An 18,912-nucleotide genomic window follows, 5' to 3' on the forward strand; every position below is an offset into this window, starting at 1 on the left:
AGCGTACACGCACAGGAAGGAAAGCACCCGCCTGCAGGGCCCCTTAATTTGTCGTGGTGGTTTGAGCTTGGAAATAATAAGGTGTGGGTCTTCCAGCTTTTAGTCTTACAAAAATGCTGGCTCTGCAGCTCAAGCTTTGATACTTTGACGACCACCTTCTCTGCAAATGTAGCGGGGCAGCAGGCAGGATTTGACACTGACCTCTCCCTGTTCCTGCCATGGTGAATTCCTAACAAGCCAAAACAGCTCGATCCTGTGCAAAGTTAAGCACATTTAAGTCCATTGAAATCAATGCACTTTCAGCCGGCCTAACTGTGCACAGGCCTGCCTCCTTAAGAAGCTGCAAATATTTCTTCAACGTTTCCTGCTTGAATTTCGCTAGGTCGTTCAACTCCTGTCAAACAAGATGAGCTATGACTTCCAGGGACATGCTGGCAGGGCCCTTTCCCATGGCAGAACAGGGAGAGGGGGAGCCCTCTTTCTTTTAACATCTGAAACAAAAGACTGTTTGTATCAAATTTCATCCTGGGATTTCCTTGTTTTAATCTGCCAGATCTTGAAACTGTTAAGCTCACTAACAGATACCCCTGGAGAATGGAGGTGGGGTAGGGAGGGTGGGGTAGAGTTCCTTTCAAAATGTAGCACTTGGAGAGAATGAAAATTTAACCCGGAGGGTGGGGGATACAATTTGCGAAGAATTAAATTCTATAAATTAATTCAGCATCTTCTATTTGGGTGTGTTTTATGGCTTAGCTCCTGTGCCTTTAATGGTTGTGTGACAGTTCAATAGATGCAGCCCTTTCAAGCAGGATGGTGTTAAGTGCTGAGGCTGCTTCACCTGTTGAACATCTGCCTGTCTCAAAGTAGTTTTCAGACTCAAAGGCCCTGACAGAAGAAAAAGGCCTCAGAGAGCACAACTGGATGAATGGATATGTAACACGTATAGTGTTCTGAATGCTCAAATTATTATTGTTGATCATTCAAGTAGTGTCATCCATTTTATTTTTTACTATTATTACTATTATTTTATTTTTGTTGTTGTTGTTGTTGTACTGCCCTTCATCTGGGCAGTTCACAACATAAAAATACAAAATGAGAACACAAAATACCGGTACATAATAGAAACAAGAACAAAAACAGAAAGAAACCAATAACACCCCCATAACACAGAGCTACAATTCCCAGTACCATTAACAAGCATCAGTTCCCAGAATGATTTGGGGAAGGTGAAATGTGCTTTAAATGTATAGCACGCACCCAACCTATGTTACAGAATGTTTGGGGACTGATTACCACAACAACCCTGTAGGCCACATCACTGCTGTTACTATAATCAAGGCAGAGAGAGGTTGTCTAGGCTGAGGCCAAATCTGAGGTAAAATTTGTGACAGAGGTAAAACTTGAACCAGGCAGAATTTCCAACCTGCCATTATGCTATTCCGTTCCTCAGAAAAGCATCGAAGCCTCTTCTTTCCAATTTTGCTGAGGGGAAGCGTGTGATTCAGCAATGTTCGGAACCTAGAGCGAGCAAATTGAGCATTTTCAAATGTACGCGCCCACAAATTACCTCAAGAACCCTTGTGAGGAGCCTGCAAATTAAGCCAGTGCTGTTAACTATAATCAAGGCACAGAGAGAGAGACCACCTAGACTGGAAGTAAAATCTGAAGTAAAAAATTTGCGACTGAGGTAAAATTCGAACCAGGCATCATTCCTAACCTGCCATTATGCTACTCCGTTCCTCAGGAAAACAGAGGCGCCTCTTCTTTCCCATTCGTATAGCAAGATTCGGTGAGGGAAAGAGTGCAATTCGGCAGAGTTCAGAACCCAGAGTGAGCAAATTGCGCATTTTAAGATACATGTGCGCGTACGCACACACCCCAGAAACCCAGCATGCATTTAAGCTGAGCTGAGCTGACGAGAGAGGTCGCCAAGAGACGAAACGCCATGTGTGGCAGCGAGGCTGTCATCTCTTTCCCAAAGTGACTTTCTCCTCTGGAAGGGGGAGCTTCTGCGTTGCCAGAACGGCCGTGGGCATGCCGTGGGGTGGTCTTGACGGTGCTGAGCGACTCTCCGGCAAATGAGCCCTGATACCTCAGCTGCGCACTCCTCCCCAGCACCATCCTTGTCAGAGCTTGTATTGTCCGGGCCTGGTCGAAAATGCCCTCTCTTGTCCTATGGTTGCGCTGACGATTCGTCCGCAGCGTTTGAACTCCTCTGACACGGCCGAAGCGCGGAAGCCGCCGTGGAGCCGCTTGGTTAAATGGCTTTCAGAAAGGGTCGGTGACACAGTGTGGAAAGGGCAGCCGTTTAAGACCATCCATTTATTTAATCTGTGCGTGGAAAACAGCAGGGAAACAGACGCTGGTGTTTGAGGCCTGTGCAAGTTGGAAAACCCTGAGGAGAAACGAGGAAACGGGTCAACGTGGGTCAAGAGGGATCACTGTGAAAAACATGTGTAGGCCAACAGCCTCTTCAGCTTTCACAGTGTCTACTCTGTGTCTACTCAGAAGTCAGTCCCGTTGAGCTCAGCAGGACTTGTTCCCAGGTAAATTGGTTATAGGGTTATTCTTTCTTTGTTACATTTGCATCCCGCCTTTCCTCCATGTAGCTCAAGGTATCGTGTGTGGTTCTCTTCCTCCCCCATTTTATCCTCACAACAACCCTGTGAGGTAGGTTAGGCCAAGGGACTGTGACTGGCCCAAGGTCACCCAGTGAGTTTCATGGCTGTGGGAGGATTTGAACCCTGGTCTCCCAAGCCCAACACTCTTGACTGTGCCACACTGGCTCTGCAGTTGCAACGCAGCCTTAGGGTAGTTGTGGATCCGATCCTGTAATTCACAGTACTATGTGCTGAATGTGAGTTCAGTCATACTCAGAATGGACCTACTGAAATAAGTAGGCTTAAACATCAACCGTGACTAACTTAAACCCATTGATCACATTGGTTCTACTCTCAGTACGACTTAAGGTAAATTCCACTTATCACTTACTCCACAACCAGTGTTCTCCCACTGCTAGTTTTTGAAGCTGTGTACACATGTTAGCTACAATCCATGTTGACCCTGTCATTTTGTGACAAATACTGCTATTTGATGCAGGGTTTTCCCCCTCAAACCAGCTTCAATCCCACTAGAAAACTTAAGCTGCATTCACTTAATAGTTAAGAATGGTGTGTGCATTCAAGACCACTGACTTTATGAATACAAATTCCAGGGGGTTGCAGGGGAGGGGAAACAGAAAAGGTCATGTGTATCAGGTAAAGACATCCCTACCGCCCTCTCTGATGTGAACAACACCAAGCAAATGCAGCTTGCAATGCAGCAGGGGGAATGACCTTGCTGGGTTTTAAACCACTGATATAAACATACCCTTTGTCGGATTCAACCTTATATTTCTCACACAAAATCTGCCACAAAGAAAGGAAAGGAAATAGCTTGCTAGAACAAAAATGGTCAGATTGGGATAAACATATTAGCAGCCATTTTAAAACTCTCGCAAATGCCTCAATTCCACACAGGAGCACATATTTGTTTATTCATGCTAATCCACAGTTTGCCTTGCTGTAATGTGTGAGCCAAGTCCAATTAAGGTCTATCCAGAATAGAATCGTTGAAATTAATGGGCCTATGTTAAGTCCTGTCTCTTAACTTCAGTGGATCTACTCTGAGTAGCTCTATCATTGGTTACAACCCCTTTGGCTGCATAGTAAATCCCCACCTCTGCACAAACAAAATAGAAACCTGGGAATTGTAGTTTGCCCACTCACAGAGCTATAACTCCCAGTGTCTTTAACAACCTACGGTTCTCAAGTTTCTTTGAGGGCAGAGGATGTGCTTTAAAAGTAACATGTGCATGGCACCAAAGGTCATAAGGACAGAGTTGTGGTACTTGCCACAGATGATAGAAAAAATCAAAATAAGCACCCAGGTCATTTTTGAAACCACTTTCTACACTGCATTCGTAGATATCAGGGAAGGTTCTAAGGGTAAGGAGAATAGCATTTCCTGAGGCTAAAAACATCGCATAATTTCTTTTGGAACTTTGAGAAATGGGCTAGATTTCCAAAAGGTGTGTAGCCTTGGAGGAAAGACATGAAGACTGAGCAGCAATGAGGAGCAAATGCACATTTGCAGTGTGCCATAAAACTGATTATGCAGGAAGACAGACCCTGTGTTGTGAGCCATCCTCAGATCCAGAAGGAAAGTCATTTCCCTTCCTAGTTTATAGACTGTGCTCGTTTGATTGCTTGGAAAGGATACCAGGGAAAACAGTCCTTGTAATTAGCTAATGAGGGAAAGACAGTGAGGAGCAGCTTTGAAGCGCCTGAGCATGATAAAGGTCAAGAAGTTTGACGAGTGTATTGACGTCACTTCCAGCATTTGCTTTTCTTTCTTGGCCTGCTGTCAATTCATTCTGTAGATACATTGGGACGTGGTGCCTGCTCTAAAATAATAATCTGCCTGGCCTATGCAGAAAATATCACTGGCATTCATTAAGTAGCAACAGCTCCAGGTGCCCTCCTATCTCCCCCCTCTTTGTTAAAAAAAAGACTTGCTTTCCTTATCCGATCATCCCAACAGCAGCCCCCTCCTCCAACCTTCTCAGCAGTCAGATTACAGCAACTGCTTTCAGATGCAAGTAGCTGCAATAAAAGCTCTGGCAGGGGAAATTTGCCTCTGAGGCGCAGAAGGCAAAATCCAATCCCATGCAAATCTGATTATCTTTTACTGCCATAGACACCTACCTAGTCTACTCGTGGGAAAGTTAAAAAATAAAAAAGAGAAAGAAACCGAGCATGGGAAGAGATTAACAAAGACCAGGCATGCAAATTTTGGAAATGGTATGTGGTGAATCTGAAATCTAAGAATGCATCTGCAGGTAGACTTTCCCAGCTGTTGATTACGCTGATCTGAATTTAGCACTTACAAGCATGGAAGATAAAGCTAATGATGACTACTAGCCATGATGGCTATCCTCTGCAGTGCCACAAATCCAATTTAACGGTGTATGTAACGCTGGAAAATGTCAATTACTTATCCTGAACCTGGGCAGCGGTCTTTCCACAAGGGTTGACGCTAATGCCGAAATCCAGCATCGCCTGAGCTCTACAAGTGCAACTTTCTCCTGATTGAAGGGCAGAGTGTTTGGAGACCTGGACATTCACAGGGAAATCAAAATGCTTGTTTACAAAGCTATTGTACTACCAACCTTACTGTACGTTTGTGAAACATGGACCAATTATAAACGCCATCTCCAACCCTTCGAAAGATTCCATCAACAGTGTCTCTGAAAAAAATTACACATCACTTGGGAAGACAGGCGAGCTAATGCCAGTGTACTGGAAGAAGCAAAGATCACCATTGTCGAAGCAATGATTCTTCAACATCAACTTCGTTCAAATTGTGGGGATGTCTGATTATCGTCTTCCAAAGCAAGTACTCTATTCCAAACTTGAAAATGGAAAGTGTAATGCTGCTGGTCAACATAAGAGGTTTAAAGACTCTCTCAAGGCAAATCTTTAAAAATGTAGTATAAACAAAGACAATTGGGAAACACTGGCCTGCAAGTGCTCCAATTGGAGAACAGCCTTTACCAAAGGTGTCATGGACTTTGAAGATGCTTGAACTCGGGACGAAAGGGAGAAACGTACTGAGAGGAAGGCACACATGGCAAACCTTCACTGTGATCAGCTCCCGTCTGGAAACCTATGTCCCTATTGTGGAAGGACGTATGGATCCAGAATTGGCCTCCACAGTTGCTTACGGACTCACTGTTAAGACTGTGGTCATAGAAGACAATTTTACTCTGCTATGAGTGATCGCCAAAGAAGAAGAAAATAAGAAGCTTTTTCGCCGCACACAGCCTCCTAAGGAGAAAACATTGTGGGCAGTGCCTGGCAGCAGGTTGGTAAATTATGTCTCAAGGGGTGTGAACCATGCAAGGTCACGTCATCATGGTTGCGGCAGTTGTCAATTGGTGCCTTCCCAGCCGGGCAAATATGCCTCATCAACGTGCATCACTGTGGTTGGTAGGTAATGGCAGAATTTTGAAAGGTGCTATGGGAGTGGCTGTCGGTGCTGCTATATCTCGACAGCTGTTGCTGTCTGCATTTGGATTACAACTCTATTACACTGGTGTAAACCCTGGTGCAGCAGAAGCCCAGAATAGCAGCAGTAATAGTTAACAGTAACCCTTCTAGTTGGTTAACTAAGGAGCAGGTTTGCTCAAGTGTGTTGCAGGTAGAAATACTGTTTGTAATGAAGTGAGAGCAGTAGTTTACTTGCTCAAATTAACAAATAAGAAAGTTTTGAGAATTTACATGCTAGATTAAAACTGATTAATTCATTGAGAAGGGGATTGTAAGAAAAACACTGGGGCCTAATTTGAATAGTAGAGTGCCTGGTATTTGGTGGGCAATTTCATCCTTTATTTCCACACTGTGGCTGCAGACCAAATCAGGAGAGCTATGAGATTCAGGTGAGGGTCAGATGCCTTGTCAATCCCAGCAGGTATATAACAGGAAGACTGTCCTGGCCAGGCCTGTGTCCATACATTGAAAGTGACAAACTTAGACAAACAAATTTTGATGAAGTTTTGGATTCTATGATTCTATGGCTGGCAATGGCTCTCCAGGATTTTCCAGACAAGGAAATTCCCAGCACTACCTGGGACCTCTGAGCTAAAACCTTTCCTCTGTGAAAGATACTATTCTAAATATGTGAGTGTGGTACAACCATTTGCATTTACCAATAGGAATTGCACTGACATACCCGCTAATCAGTCCCCAGCATCTCCAAGTAGGGCTGGAAAATACATCTATCTGAAACCCTAGAAAGCTACTACCAGTTTGTGTAGACAATACTGAGATCGTCATAGTTCTAGATCTCTGACTTAGGCTACCATACATTTAAAGCACATGAATTTCTGCAAAGAACCAAAAGAATGGAAATTTGTGCAGGGTACTGGGAATCATAGCTTTGTGAGAAGCAAACTACAGTTCCCATGATTCTTTGGGAAAGACACACGCTTTTTTGTATGTATGCAGCCTTAGTATAGCACAGATTTCTATTTTCCTAACCACTGGAAGGCAATACTTTGCAAGTTAAAGGATGCTGGCAGAAAGCACATTTAGAAACCCAACCTTAATATTTTCATACGACTGGGCCAGAGTGGCAACTAGTTTGTCATTGCCCACAAGAACGCCACAGAACAGACCACTTGCTCTATCATTTTGTTTTTCAGAATACATCCATGCCATATATTTGAAGCACACAGATTCCCCTAAAGAATCTTGGGAACTGCTAGTTAACCGAAGTCTCCGAACATGTTATTGGAACAGCTAGTTGAACTGGGCACCACAGTTCAAGAAGGACACTGACAAACTGGAACGTGTCCAGAGGGGGGCAACCTAAATGGTCAAAGGCCTGGAAATGATGCCTTATGAGGAACGGCTAAGGGAGCTGGGCATGTTTAGCCTGGAGAAGAGGAGGTTAAGGGGTGATATGATAGCCATGTTCAAATATATAAAAGGATGTCACATAGAGGAGGGAGAAAGGTTGTTTTCTGCTGCTCCAGAGAAGCGGACACGGAGCAATGGATCCAAACTACAAGAAAGAAGATTCCACCTAAACATTAGGAAGAACTTCCTGACAGTAAGAGCTGTTCGACAGTGGAATTTGCTGCCAAGGAGTGTGGTGGAGTCTCCTTCTTTGGAGGTCTTTAAGCAGAGGCTTGACAACCATATGTCAGGAGTGCTCTGATGGTGTTTCCTGCTTGGCAGGGGGTTGGACTCGATGGCCCTTGTGGTCTCTTCCAACTCTATGCTTCTATGATTCTAGTTGGGACAGGAGCTATGGTCCAGCAAAGCAGTTTCCTTAACAAATGTCAGGAACTTTATTATAATTGACATGCAAAGAAGCTGATGTTCTCACAAGTGTTCTGCCCTCTTGCCTAGTAATTACGGGTGTCACCAAGCTGATTGCATTTTTCTTGCAGAGAAAACTACCTAACAAACTACAGTTCCCATGATGCTTCTAGGGGAAGCCATGTGCTTCAAATGTGTGGTTCAGGGGTGACCTTACCCCTTCTGTTAAGTCTCTTGAACCAAGTAGAAAGCAAACACAAAGAGCTGGTGGATTTTGTTATTTCTTTCTTTCTTTCAACATCCCCACTCCACCATGCTCTTTCAGTGGTCAACATTTGATGCTTAGCCCCCGCCCCACCCGCTCTCTCTCTCTTTTTTAAAAAAGAAAGGAGGTATGGAAAAGTTTACTTGGCCATGGGATGAATAGATGGCAATTAAAAGAAAAGGACAATGCCTGGCCCTTGTGCAGAGGTACGAGTTTAGCTATTAAAGGCTATGGCTTAGGTCAGATTGGGACCATATGTCACCATTCCAAAGCATAGTGGTGCTTGGTATCCCTGGATCCCAAATCAGCTGGGCCCATTGTCTCTGTGCCTGGGTGAGCCCCCCTCCGCACCCCCCAACATATATTCATAGCCCACACGAAGGGCCGCCTAGAAGACAGAAACAAATTGATACATACAAGCGCCCACCACCATTGGGGCTCACATGACACATTTTAAGCAGACAATAAAAGCACATTTCAGACTGTTTAAAAAATCTTGAGAAAGGATCGGTTGCCACGGCGATCAGATGGTAGGCCCCTCCGACGCGGCCCATTAAACTCCAATTGCACCTTATTCATTAGGACTGACTCTCGGGCGGTAAAAGGAGGGGGAATGCAGGAAGAAAAGGACTTTTTTAAACGGGGTGGGCCTAGGGAGAATGAATCTGTGCAATAACCAGTTTGTTCATCAATTCAGGTGTTGTTTAATTTGTCCTGTTCAGGGGCTCCCTTTGTTTAAGCCCATCGCCCCATTGACTTATAATTTCCAGCACTCTATTAAGATGGGTTTCTCCAAACCCACAGGCATCACTTCATCGCTTAAAGCGGAAGGAGGGGGAAAGAATGGAATAAATCAAAGATGGGGAGATTTTCACTTTAGGAGTTGATGATGGAAAGGCTTGTAATTTCGGAGACGCCTCTTGGCTGGATGTTTGCAGCAACAAAAGAGAGAGGAGCATTTGCCTCTCCTTAGGCGTGTCAAGGGTGCAGTGCTCAGAGTGTGGGCCACGTTTCTCTCTCATATTAAACTTTGCTCTGTTTGGGGACGGTGTGCTGGTAATGTGCCCCGGAGCTTTTCAGGAGGCAGAGAGAACAGAAAAGACCTTTTGAACTTTAAAACACAAAAGGTGTTAAGTTGTTACCACCCGACCATATTTGGTGAAGTTAAAAAAAAACAAAAACTTAATGCTGCCAAAGTAATGAAAATGTTCAGATCTACAAAGGCCTGTAACTTCATGTTGTTCAATGATCAAAGAAGGGAAGGCAAGGAAAATACCAGCCTGCATGTTTGAGGGCAGGACGAGCCCTAAACATTTTGGTGCCTGAAGTGAAAAGATCCAAAGTACACCCCATACCTAGTAACCAGAAAATCCTTAGCCCTGAAGAACTTTGCTAGTTTCACTTAAACTCACTCAAAATTCCACAGCCCCCCCTTTTTTTTGCCTGAAGTGGCAGCCTTCCAAATAATCTTAATATTTCAAATTAGGCTATATCTAGCAAAAAAACCCAACAACAAACCTATATAAGTGCAAAACTTGCTGGACCTTTTCTTCACTATTATGAAAAATAATAATTCCCCCCTTGCACTGATGATCCTCAGACTTTTCTGCCTATGGAAGAACCCTCAAAGAGGCATCTGCCATGTGAGCTGTTAAAAGTGCTGCGCTTCTGTCAGGCAAAAAGGGAGCAATCGGAACCCAGCCTTTACCAATATGAATTCTGTTTTTAAGTGAGAAGGGAGCCATGTCACAAACTGCTATGTTTTGCAGTTCTCCCTCTTCCCGGGCAACTCTGGGAACTGTAGTTCTATGAGCAAAATAGGCGGTTGGCACCCTTTACAGTTCCCACAATCCTTTGGGGGAAGCAATGACTTTTTAATTGTTATAATGGTGCTTTAAATATATGGGCCCAAGCCTACATGCAGCCCTTTCCACACCTCCTTGAGCTATCGTAACTAGTTTCGCAGCTCTCAATCCTACCCTGTGACTGGCAAGTTTGCACTCAAAGCAGAATCACGGCCATCTTGGTTCAGTAAGCCCACCAAATTAGAACGGAATAAGATGTCTACCCGTGTGTGGTGAATGGCAGCACAGCAGAGAAAATCAAGATTCCCACCAGTTCCTTAAGTCCCAATTATTCCCAGATTATCTTTTGAAATCGGGAGATCTCAGCTGAATAAACCAGTTGCCTGAATTACTGACAGCCGGGTGAATCGCTAAGGAGAGCAAAGAGGGAGCTGAGCTCCACGGGTTAAAGGTGCCAGTCCCCTTTGGTGACCTCTGGGGGCAAGGGATGCTGTGTTATTGACTGACGGGCAGATAAACAGCCGCACCGTTTGCTGTCTCCTTTGGCACGCCAGTCAGGCAAACAACAGAGGGCAAGGGCCTTCCCGAAGTTAAAGAATAACTGTTTGGAGGAGGACGGGAGACCCTGGCGGCTTCATCCTTGCTCTGGGGTCTTCAAATCAAGCGTGGGGTAAACAGCTTCAGAAAGGAAGAGAGGCAAAAGTCACCTCCGTGGTTACCGAAAGGGGTTTTGCTCTCTAGCAACGAAGGCTTCTCCCCTGCTTTTGCCCCAGACTCTATTAAATGGCTTTCCTTATCTATCTATCTATCTATCTATCTATCTATCTGTCTATCATCTATCTATCCATCCATCCATCCATCCATCCATCACTCACTCACTCACTCCCACCCACCCTCATTGTACATGGCAGCAGTAAGCAAAGAAGAGATCTCTCCTTTGAGAGGCACAGACAGTTGCTAAGAGGAGAGATAAATGCCTTTCCTGCCAGGGGACGACTTGTATCTGACCTCACCTCACTCCTAGAGGCTCAATTTCTGTGCAAAGGTTTATGCTATTCACTATCTAGGCCTGCAGAAAATTGCTCTGAACATCTGCACACCTTACATGACTGGTAGGGCTAAATTTGGCTTGGGGAGAATGGTTGCCCCATATTAGTTGGGTGGCTTCTCCCCTGACCCTGCCCTTTGCCCCCTTGCACTTGAAAAACAGACATGGAGAAGAAAGTCTCCGAGAATGCACAGTGTTTCTTTCACCCTTCTCCCTCAGCTTCCCATTGCAAATGAATAACCTGCGCCTCAAGACACATAACTAAAATCTGAAGACTGGGCCTCAGAGCTAAACAGCACTCAGCTCTGGAGCCTTCCATTTTACACACCAAGCTACACCTGTTTTTGGCTGTAGCATCCCAGGTAGTTGACTGAAAACTGACCCTTGTGGGCTCCCTTGAACTTGCAGACAGATCTGCCTTTTTCAGTCTGAGCCATTCACTTAACAGTGGCTTCAGGTATCCCTGTTGCATCTCCTTCACACCCAGTGGATAGTAAAGACAGGTGTAACCGTGCTATTTTGCTGAATGGTCACCACTGTTCCTGTTACTAACTGCATTCGACAGAGCTCAAGAGGACATCATCATCATCATTATTTCATTGCTTTTTACACGAAAGTGCTTCAAGGCAACTTACAATGTAAGAACAAGAAACATTAAAACCAAATGTAAGGACCACAATAAAACAAGAACCTAAAATACCTACGGTATATATAATTTTATATAAAAAAGGACAGATTCAACCCACACCACTAAAAGAATGAACAATAAAAAGAGGCCATGGACATTATCCCCCAAATTAAAAGCCAACGCCTGAGTAAATAAAAATGTTTTTGGTTGGTGCCTTAAAACAGACAATAATTGCTCCAGGCGTGACTCCCTGGGGAGAGCTTTCCATAAAAGCACAACTGAAAAAGCCCTCAGAATAGGGGTGCATGGAGAAAAGGACCTCAGATGACAAACACAGGGTCTAGCTTGGCTCATGCCTAGATTTCTTCCCATGTTATCCTCACAGTCCTATAAGGTAGGTTTGGCTGATAGATAGCCTGGCCCAAGTTATCCTAGTCAGCTCTAGGGTGAGTAGGGATTTCAGCCAATGTCTCCCCAGTACAAGGCTACTCTATCTGCTATACCACAATGTCCAATGGCCATTTAACCTCAAAGTCCCACTAATCAAGTGTGATGTCTATGGTATGCATCCAGTGTACATTATTTTCAGTGTACATTATTTTAGTTACTTCACTTTTGAAAACAAATAGCAGTTTATCAGAAAGTTTGTGTCTGAAAATGCAATGGTGTTGTTAAGGAGTGGGGATGGGGAGAAAAGAGGAGAGTTAAATTATAAATAAAGCTGGGGGGGGAGTTTTTGCACTGCAATGAGACTATTGATTTCATTGTGAGCATAGGAACAAGAGAAGGTCCAAAATCAAAGCATTCCGTGGTTATTTTTCTATCAAAAAGTAATGTTGGGTGAATAACCTATTTACATGCCAATGTGCATTGCTGAACTGACCCAGGATGGGGGTGGGGTGGGGGGAACATACAAGCCTTCTATTATCCGCAATCAATAATTGCTAGAGTTCCTGGGAGTCACCCTACTAAGAAGACGTTAACGAGGTGCTCCGTTGCGTGAGGAGAGACAGCGAACGAGGTTTTAATTGGCAATAGATTATATTTATCAAACTGACAGCAAAGAGGGGTCGAGGGGCAGTCCTCTTGGTCACTGTGTGGGTGGGTGGGGGGAGTAAGGATTTAAAGGTTGGAGAGGAGGAGGGTGATGGAGGGGAGCAAGACCCTTCCCATAATCTCACATCATTCTGAATTATTCATTAGAGTCCTTCAAGAGGGTGGATAAATCAAGGGTGAAACAAAGAATGCAAGATGCTATTGTGCTATCACTTGAAGCCAACTAAGACCCAAGCCAAGTGATGATGAAGGGGGACAGCTAAGGGGAAGGCGAGCAGGAAAGAGAAGAAGAGAGCGCCATTTGAGGTCATTTAGCAAGATGGAGTGTTTAAGAGATGAAACTGGATATTTTGGTTAACCTTAGCTCATTTTAAAGGTCACCTACTGGGTAAAGTTAAACCATATTATCTGGGGGGGAGCAGAATAATAATAATAAATTATTATTATTATTATTATTATTATTATTATTATTATTATTATTATTATATACCGCCCTACACCCGCAGGTCTCTGGGTGGTTCACAAGATAAAATCACAATATAAAAACACAGAATACATAATCAAAATAAAAACAGAAACAACCGAATTAACCACCACACCAAATTTTAAAAAAAACCAACCCACATTTTAAAAGGGCATTGGATGACAATCAACCAAAGGCTTGGTTAAAGAGGAATGTTTTTGCCTGGCACCTAAAGCTGTATATTGAAGGAGCCAGGCAAGCCTGCCAGGGGAGAGCATTCCACAAGTGGGGAGCCACTGAAAAAAAGGCCAATTCTCGTGTTGCCCTCCTTCGGACCTCTCATGGAGGACGCACATGAAGATGGGTCTCAAAAGCTGATCTTAGGATCTGGGTAGGTTCAAATGGAATGAGGTGCTCCTTGCAGTATTGCGGTCTGGAGCCATTTATTATTTGCTACATGTACACCACGCCACATGGATCTCCTCTTTGGGCTTGGGAGACCTGAATTCAAATCCTCACTGAACTCAGCCAGTCACAAATCTCACTGGGGAGGCCCTGGGCGATTTACTATTTCTCAGTCTAGCCTGCTTCACAGGGCTAGAGCAAGGGCAGAATGAGACAACCATCTGCATTTCTTCCTGATGCTAAAGAAAATAGAATGCTTATTTGGCAGACAGAATGCCACATCTCCATCTATTCACAAAGCGAAATAAGGACACTTGTGTATTTGTAATACCTTTTATCATTCCAGTCATCACTGCTAGAGCCTCTCTGCCCTTCTTTGAATGCTGACCTGTTAAGACATCCTCCCCCGCCCCATTTTCAAAAATGTATTCATCACAGCACTAAATTACTTAAATCAAACAAAATGTATGAACTTGGGTCAAACCATTCCAAAGAACAATACAGTCTTAATGTAAATAAAAGAGGGAAATTAATAACATTGTGTTTAAAAATTCAACAAAAAAACTCACCAATATACACATTTTGCTGCAGATTTCTTCTTCTTTGGTAATCACTTGTAGCCAAGTAAGATTGCCTTCCATGAACATGGTCTAAGAGTGAGTCAGTACACAACTGTGGAAGCCAATTCTGGATCCACACGTCCTTCCACAATAGGGACATAGGTTTCCAGGCGGGAGTTGATCATGGTGTGGATTTGCCAAGTGTGCCTTCCTCTTAGCATGTTTCTCCCTTGCATTCTGAGTTCGAGTGTCTTCAAAGTCCATGACACCTTTGGTAAAGGTTGTTCTCCAACTGGAATGCTTGCAGGCCAGTGTTTCCCAGTTGTCGGTGTTGATACTACATTTTTTAAGATTTGCCTTGAGAGAGTCTTTAAACATCTTTTGCTGACCACCAGCATTACACAGAATCACAGTACTGAGTACAAGAAAAAGCCTATAAAACAATGCAAAGTCAAGTTCAGCAATAACCAATGCTGATTCAATTACTGAAAAAGTCTTTCAGCTCTGTTAAATGCCTACTGGATACCAAAGGATGCATTCTTAAGGTTACTAAATGGAGCTTCTTACAAAGCACCTTTCATGCTTATTCCTAGACATTACTTTTATTGTGAATTCATAATTATCTGTGCTGGTGATGGTATTTGGGGTGGTTATACATCATCCCTCTTTCAACACTGTTTGTCCTTGCAAAGGTTTGGGGGCAGACATACTGCTTCGTTTGCAACCAGCAGTGCATGTCCCTCATAATTTATGCCTGAAACTTTCCATACCACAGATGATCCAGGGTGGTTGTTCTTTGTCCCAACTTTTGTTGCATTCTAGTGCAAGAGTGCCCCTCCAACTGGTAACAATGCGCTAAGATTGGGGAACCATCGCAGAACAACTCATAAAGCAGAATGATGAGAGGATGTTTATAGAAATCCACCACTAATGCACTGTTTTTTAGCAAGGTGTCTTCCATCTGTGAGGAGAGTAAGACCTCCTCTGTGGCATCCTTGCTATGGAACAACCTTCCCAGAAAAACTTGCCAACCACCTTTCTCCAGAGTGCCTCCTTCTGTGTGCACATTCTACTTCTGCTTCCACTAAGCAGGTTGTGTAGGGTTTGATCTCATTTCCAAAAAGCCAAATGAATAAACCTGTTTGACCAACTGTGGGGATGGAAATTAATGTGTCACATACCTCCTGGGAAGTAGCTTTTTCCAACCGCTTTCCACTTGCTTTAAAAAAAGCAAAAACAAAACTATTGTCTGTCTCCAGCTTTGAGATCTGGCTTCTTTTATTCTTCTTCCTTTCCCTGCCTGAGCTGAGAAAAGAAAGGGCGGGGGGGAATAATCTAATGAAATATTTAAGATTTTGGTGGGCAAGAGAGTCTCGAGAAGGTATTGTTTGCTCCCGTCTTTTGTGAGGAAGATGGGAGATGGCTGTAAGCAGGTTGCCAGGGGCCGCACCATATTGATGGGAACGGAGTTGGCATTGGCTACAGCTGTGGTATCTCGATTCCCAGCTGAGACACCAGCCTGGAAGCCTTTGTCCAGCTTTGTGAAGAGGACACGGAGGGGCCAAATTTACACAGACTTGATTGCAATTGCTACTAGGCTTTCTTTCTCCCCCTTGCTTTGTCTCCTGTTAGAAAATGGGAGAAGAGAGAGGGCACACGGGGGAGGGGGGGTTGACAATAAATGATGAATTTCATCACTGCTGGGCCACATAATAAACTCAAACACAGGAGAAACCCCCAGCTTTTCCCCTTCCCTCTCTTAAAGACATCTCCCACTGCTTTGCCTTCTTGGAACCTGATTTTTTCCCACTAACTGCTGCCTGATTTATAGTCGCTCCCTTAGAGGGAGCATATGTGGCAGAAGCCGTTTAGCAAGGGGCTGACATTTCGCTTAAGCAACTGTGAAAGGGCAAATTTTCCCTGAAACAGAGCTGCAGAAGAATTATGCTCAGTGGCTTCATTTTGCTCCTCCAGTTCTTCTTGTGGCCACCAGCAGTCCTCACTGCACACACACACTACATAACATTGAATCATATCCTTGGACTCTGTCCATTACTGAATCCACAGTAGCATTCCTCGGTTCTGTTCCCATCAGATCACATCCACAGCATACGTTTAAAGCACCTTTATGCCACTTTAACAGTCATGGCTCACCCCCTCCACAGCCAAGATTTCTGGGAGTCACAGTTTAGCCCTCACAGAGCTACAACACCCAGCACCCTTAGCAAGCTACAGTTCCCAGGATTCTTTGGGCGAAGCGATGCACTTTAAATGCGTGTTAAATGTGATGTATGGTGCAGAAGTGGTCAAAGCACCGATGAATTTAACAGTGTGGGGTTCAGACTTGGGATGTGCGCGGTTGGGCACAATGCCATCTGTGGATCCAATTCCATGCCACTTATCAACACTGTCCATGAATTTGTCATCTCACTCTAGGCCGGGGGGGGGGCAGGATGGGGGTAGGGGATCTTCCCACTCCGATCAGTGCCAGATTTCGGGTAGTGCGGGCAGTTCCCTTGCACGGGGCACCAAGGGAGCACACAACAACAACAACAACAACAACAACAACAACAACAACAACAACAACAACAACAACAAATCTACTCAATATTTGAAGGGGCGAAAATTTTGTTCTCACTCAGGGTGCAATGTTACTAAGTCCGCCCCTGCTTCCAGCTGAGCATCAAATTTATTTGGGAAGAAACTGGTTGCGTGATGCCAAAATGCACATAAAAATCAGTGTGGTTAGAGGGTTGGACACCTGTGTACTCTCTCACCCTCCTCACCCCACCTTGCAGTCCCCTTGACCCACAGCTTGTTGTGGGGATTAAATCAGGGTGAGAACCATTTGAGCTCCTTGGAGAAAAAGGATGGGATATAAATGCAATAAATAAATCTCTCTCACACCCACAAACACACCCCACACATTCACAAACTCCTAGATGAAGATGACTGCCAGATTGGACTAGTCTAATGTGAAGGCCAGAGCTTCTCCTCCAGCCCAATCTGCACCACTGCCCAGTACAAATAGGACATGGCGCATGGAGCCTGCAGTTGCTGCTACTCCTTGCTTTTGTCACTGCCCCATGGTGGAGGCAGTTCCATTAGGGAGAATAGGGCACTGCCCCACCAACTTCACTCTGCCCTTTTTACAACCAGTCCACGGGATGGCAGCTTCTTCCATTTCAGTGTTGTCCTTGTAGAACTGTGCAGCAAAGAGGAGGAGGGTGGGGACAAAAGTAGAATGGGTTGACTCTGCCTCTCATTGGCTCTGGCTGTGCCTGTCATTGTCTCTGGCTCCACCTTCTGTTTGGCCTCCCTGCCTTACGTTCCGCCAGTCCCAGTGGGCAGCAGCCATCAGTGCTGCCCTCCTGTGTAGATTTTGTCAGTGAACAGGCAAGAAGTTATAACTGTGGAATTCACTGCCAAAAGATGTAATGACGGCCACCAATGTGGATGGTTTTTAAAGGAGTTTTGGCTTGGACATACCAAGGGGCAGGGGTCCTGTGCTGACAACGCCCAAGAGAGTCTGCAGGGAAGGAGGCAGTCTTTGAGATATTGGGGGGGGGGGCGCCTTATGTTAATTAGCACTTTAAACACAAATGCAGGACTTCTCAAACTGGTCCATGGACTACCAGTGGCCTGCAAGTTTCGTTCAGGTGGCCCATGGCCCATCTGCAGCAAACCTGTTTATTTTCCATTGCGTTTTTATTGCTACTTTTATCTCTTCTATTGTACTTTATTCCACTGCAATTTGAATGCTATGGAATGGCAAATTGCATTTCAAATAAAACACAACATATTAAGAAACAAAAGAAGCAATAGCAATTCAGTTAAAAGCCAATGCAGCATCTAAGAGCACAGAAGATTACAGTTGCTGCAAAACCAGTATATGGTCCACCAAGACCATTAGCAATTTTCAAGTGGTCCACATGGGGTGGACAAGTTTCGGAACCACAGAAAAAGTGAATTGTGCCCCAGAAATGAACTGGCAAGCCAGTCTTTCAAAAGATGCACGCAAGGGAGTTACTGCTTCAGTACATCCTCCCATGTCTTCCTCTCTGCCACACACTCCCAAGCAGTGAATTCCACTCTTTTAACAGGCTTCCTCAGGTCCCTTAACAGGGAGCTGGAGCAACTTATGAAGATTACATCCTTCTCAAGAGGCCAGTTATTTCTTCATTTAAGTGGGTGGGCATGACGGTAGTTTTTCGGTTTTTGTTTTGTTTTGTTTGGAGGAGGGAGGGAGGGAGGAGAAGAAAAGAGTAATGTGATTGAATGTGCGTGTGTTGCTTCATTAGAAGGCTGGTGGGGTCCCCCATCCCCACCCCCTTCCCCTGCCTCGTGACATGGAAGGCTGGCACGCAAAGCTGCGTAGTTAGTTGTTATTAATGACCCTGGCTCTGGTTTGGTCCTCAAGGGACAATCTGACTTTAATAAGCCACAGCTGGAGGGTGGTTTCCGGGCCTGCCGCTGAGGAGGGAGAGAAAACATTTCAGGCACAGGGGGGACTCAAGCAGAGCAGGGCTGTAGGAAGAAGCTGTGTGGATGGGGACCACACTGCTGTGTTGACAAGCTTGTGTCTCAAGGTGTGTGTTTTTATTGTACAATTGGACAAAAAAAGGGGGAGAATTGGGGGGGGGGAACCAAGTGTGCTGTTGGAAAGCTGATAATGTGCAGTTCAAAAGTGTGTGGTGAAGGGAGGGAAGATTAGCATGGTATCCAACTAAGTTTTACTTAGCATAGACCCATTGACATTAATAGACCTAGGTTAGGCCATATTTGCACTATGTATTTACAGGCAGGATCATATCACA

The 18,912-nt window shown here is 44.6% G+C and overlaps 1 protein-coding gene and 2 long non-coding RNA genes across 4 annotated transcripts in view; 1 reads left to right on the forward strand and 2 right to left on the reverse strand.

Annotated features, from left to right (window-relative positions):
- The window catches only part of LOC308482837, a 107,480-nt gene extending 105,680 nt beyond the window's left edge, over positions 1 to 1,800 (reverse strand). For both annotated transcript variants that reach the window (XR_013989446.1, XR_013989447.1), the window contains exon 1: positions 1,718 to 1,800. This is a non-coding gene — a long non-coding RNA (uncharacterized lncRNA). The remainder of the gene's footprint in view (positions 1 to 1,717) is intronic.
- A 642-nt stretch (positions 1,801 to 2,442) lies between these two features.
- The window catches only part of PERM1 (PPARGC1 and ESRR induced regulator, muscle 1), a 69,438-nt gene continuing 52,968 nt past the window's right edge, over positions 2,443 to 18,912 (forward strand). The window contains exon 1 of the mRNA XM_081016113.1: positions 2,443 to 2,546. The gene's annotated coding sequence lies outside the window, so the exon portion shown is untranslated. The remainder of the gene's footprint in view (positions 2,547 to 18,912) is intronic.
- On the reverse strand, positions 4,930 to 17,291 carry LOC308482852. The gene is made up of 4 exons (XR_013989461.1): positions 17,249 to 17,291; positions 15,277 to 15,400; positions 14,105 to 14,528; positions 4,930 to 5,153 (listed from the first exon to the last, which is right to left on the reverse strand). It is a non-coding gene; the product is annotated as an uncharacterized lncRNA (long non-coding RNA).

Source organism: Podarcis pityusensis (genome assembly GCF_964106645.2).
Source record: "Podarcis pityusensis genome assembly, chromosome: 8".
Taxonomy (NCBI): domain Eukaryota; kingdom Metazoa; phylum Chordata; class Lepidosauria; order Squamata; family Lacertidae; genus Podarcis; species Podarcis pityusensis.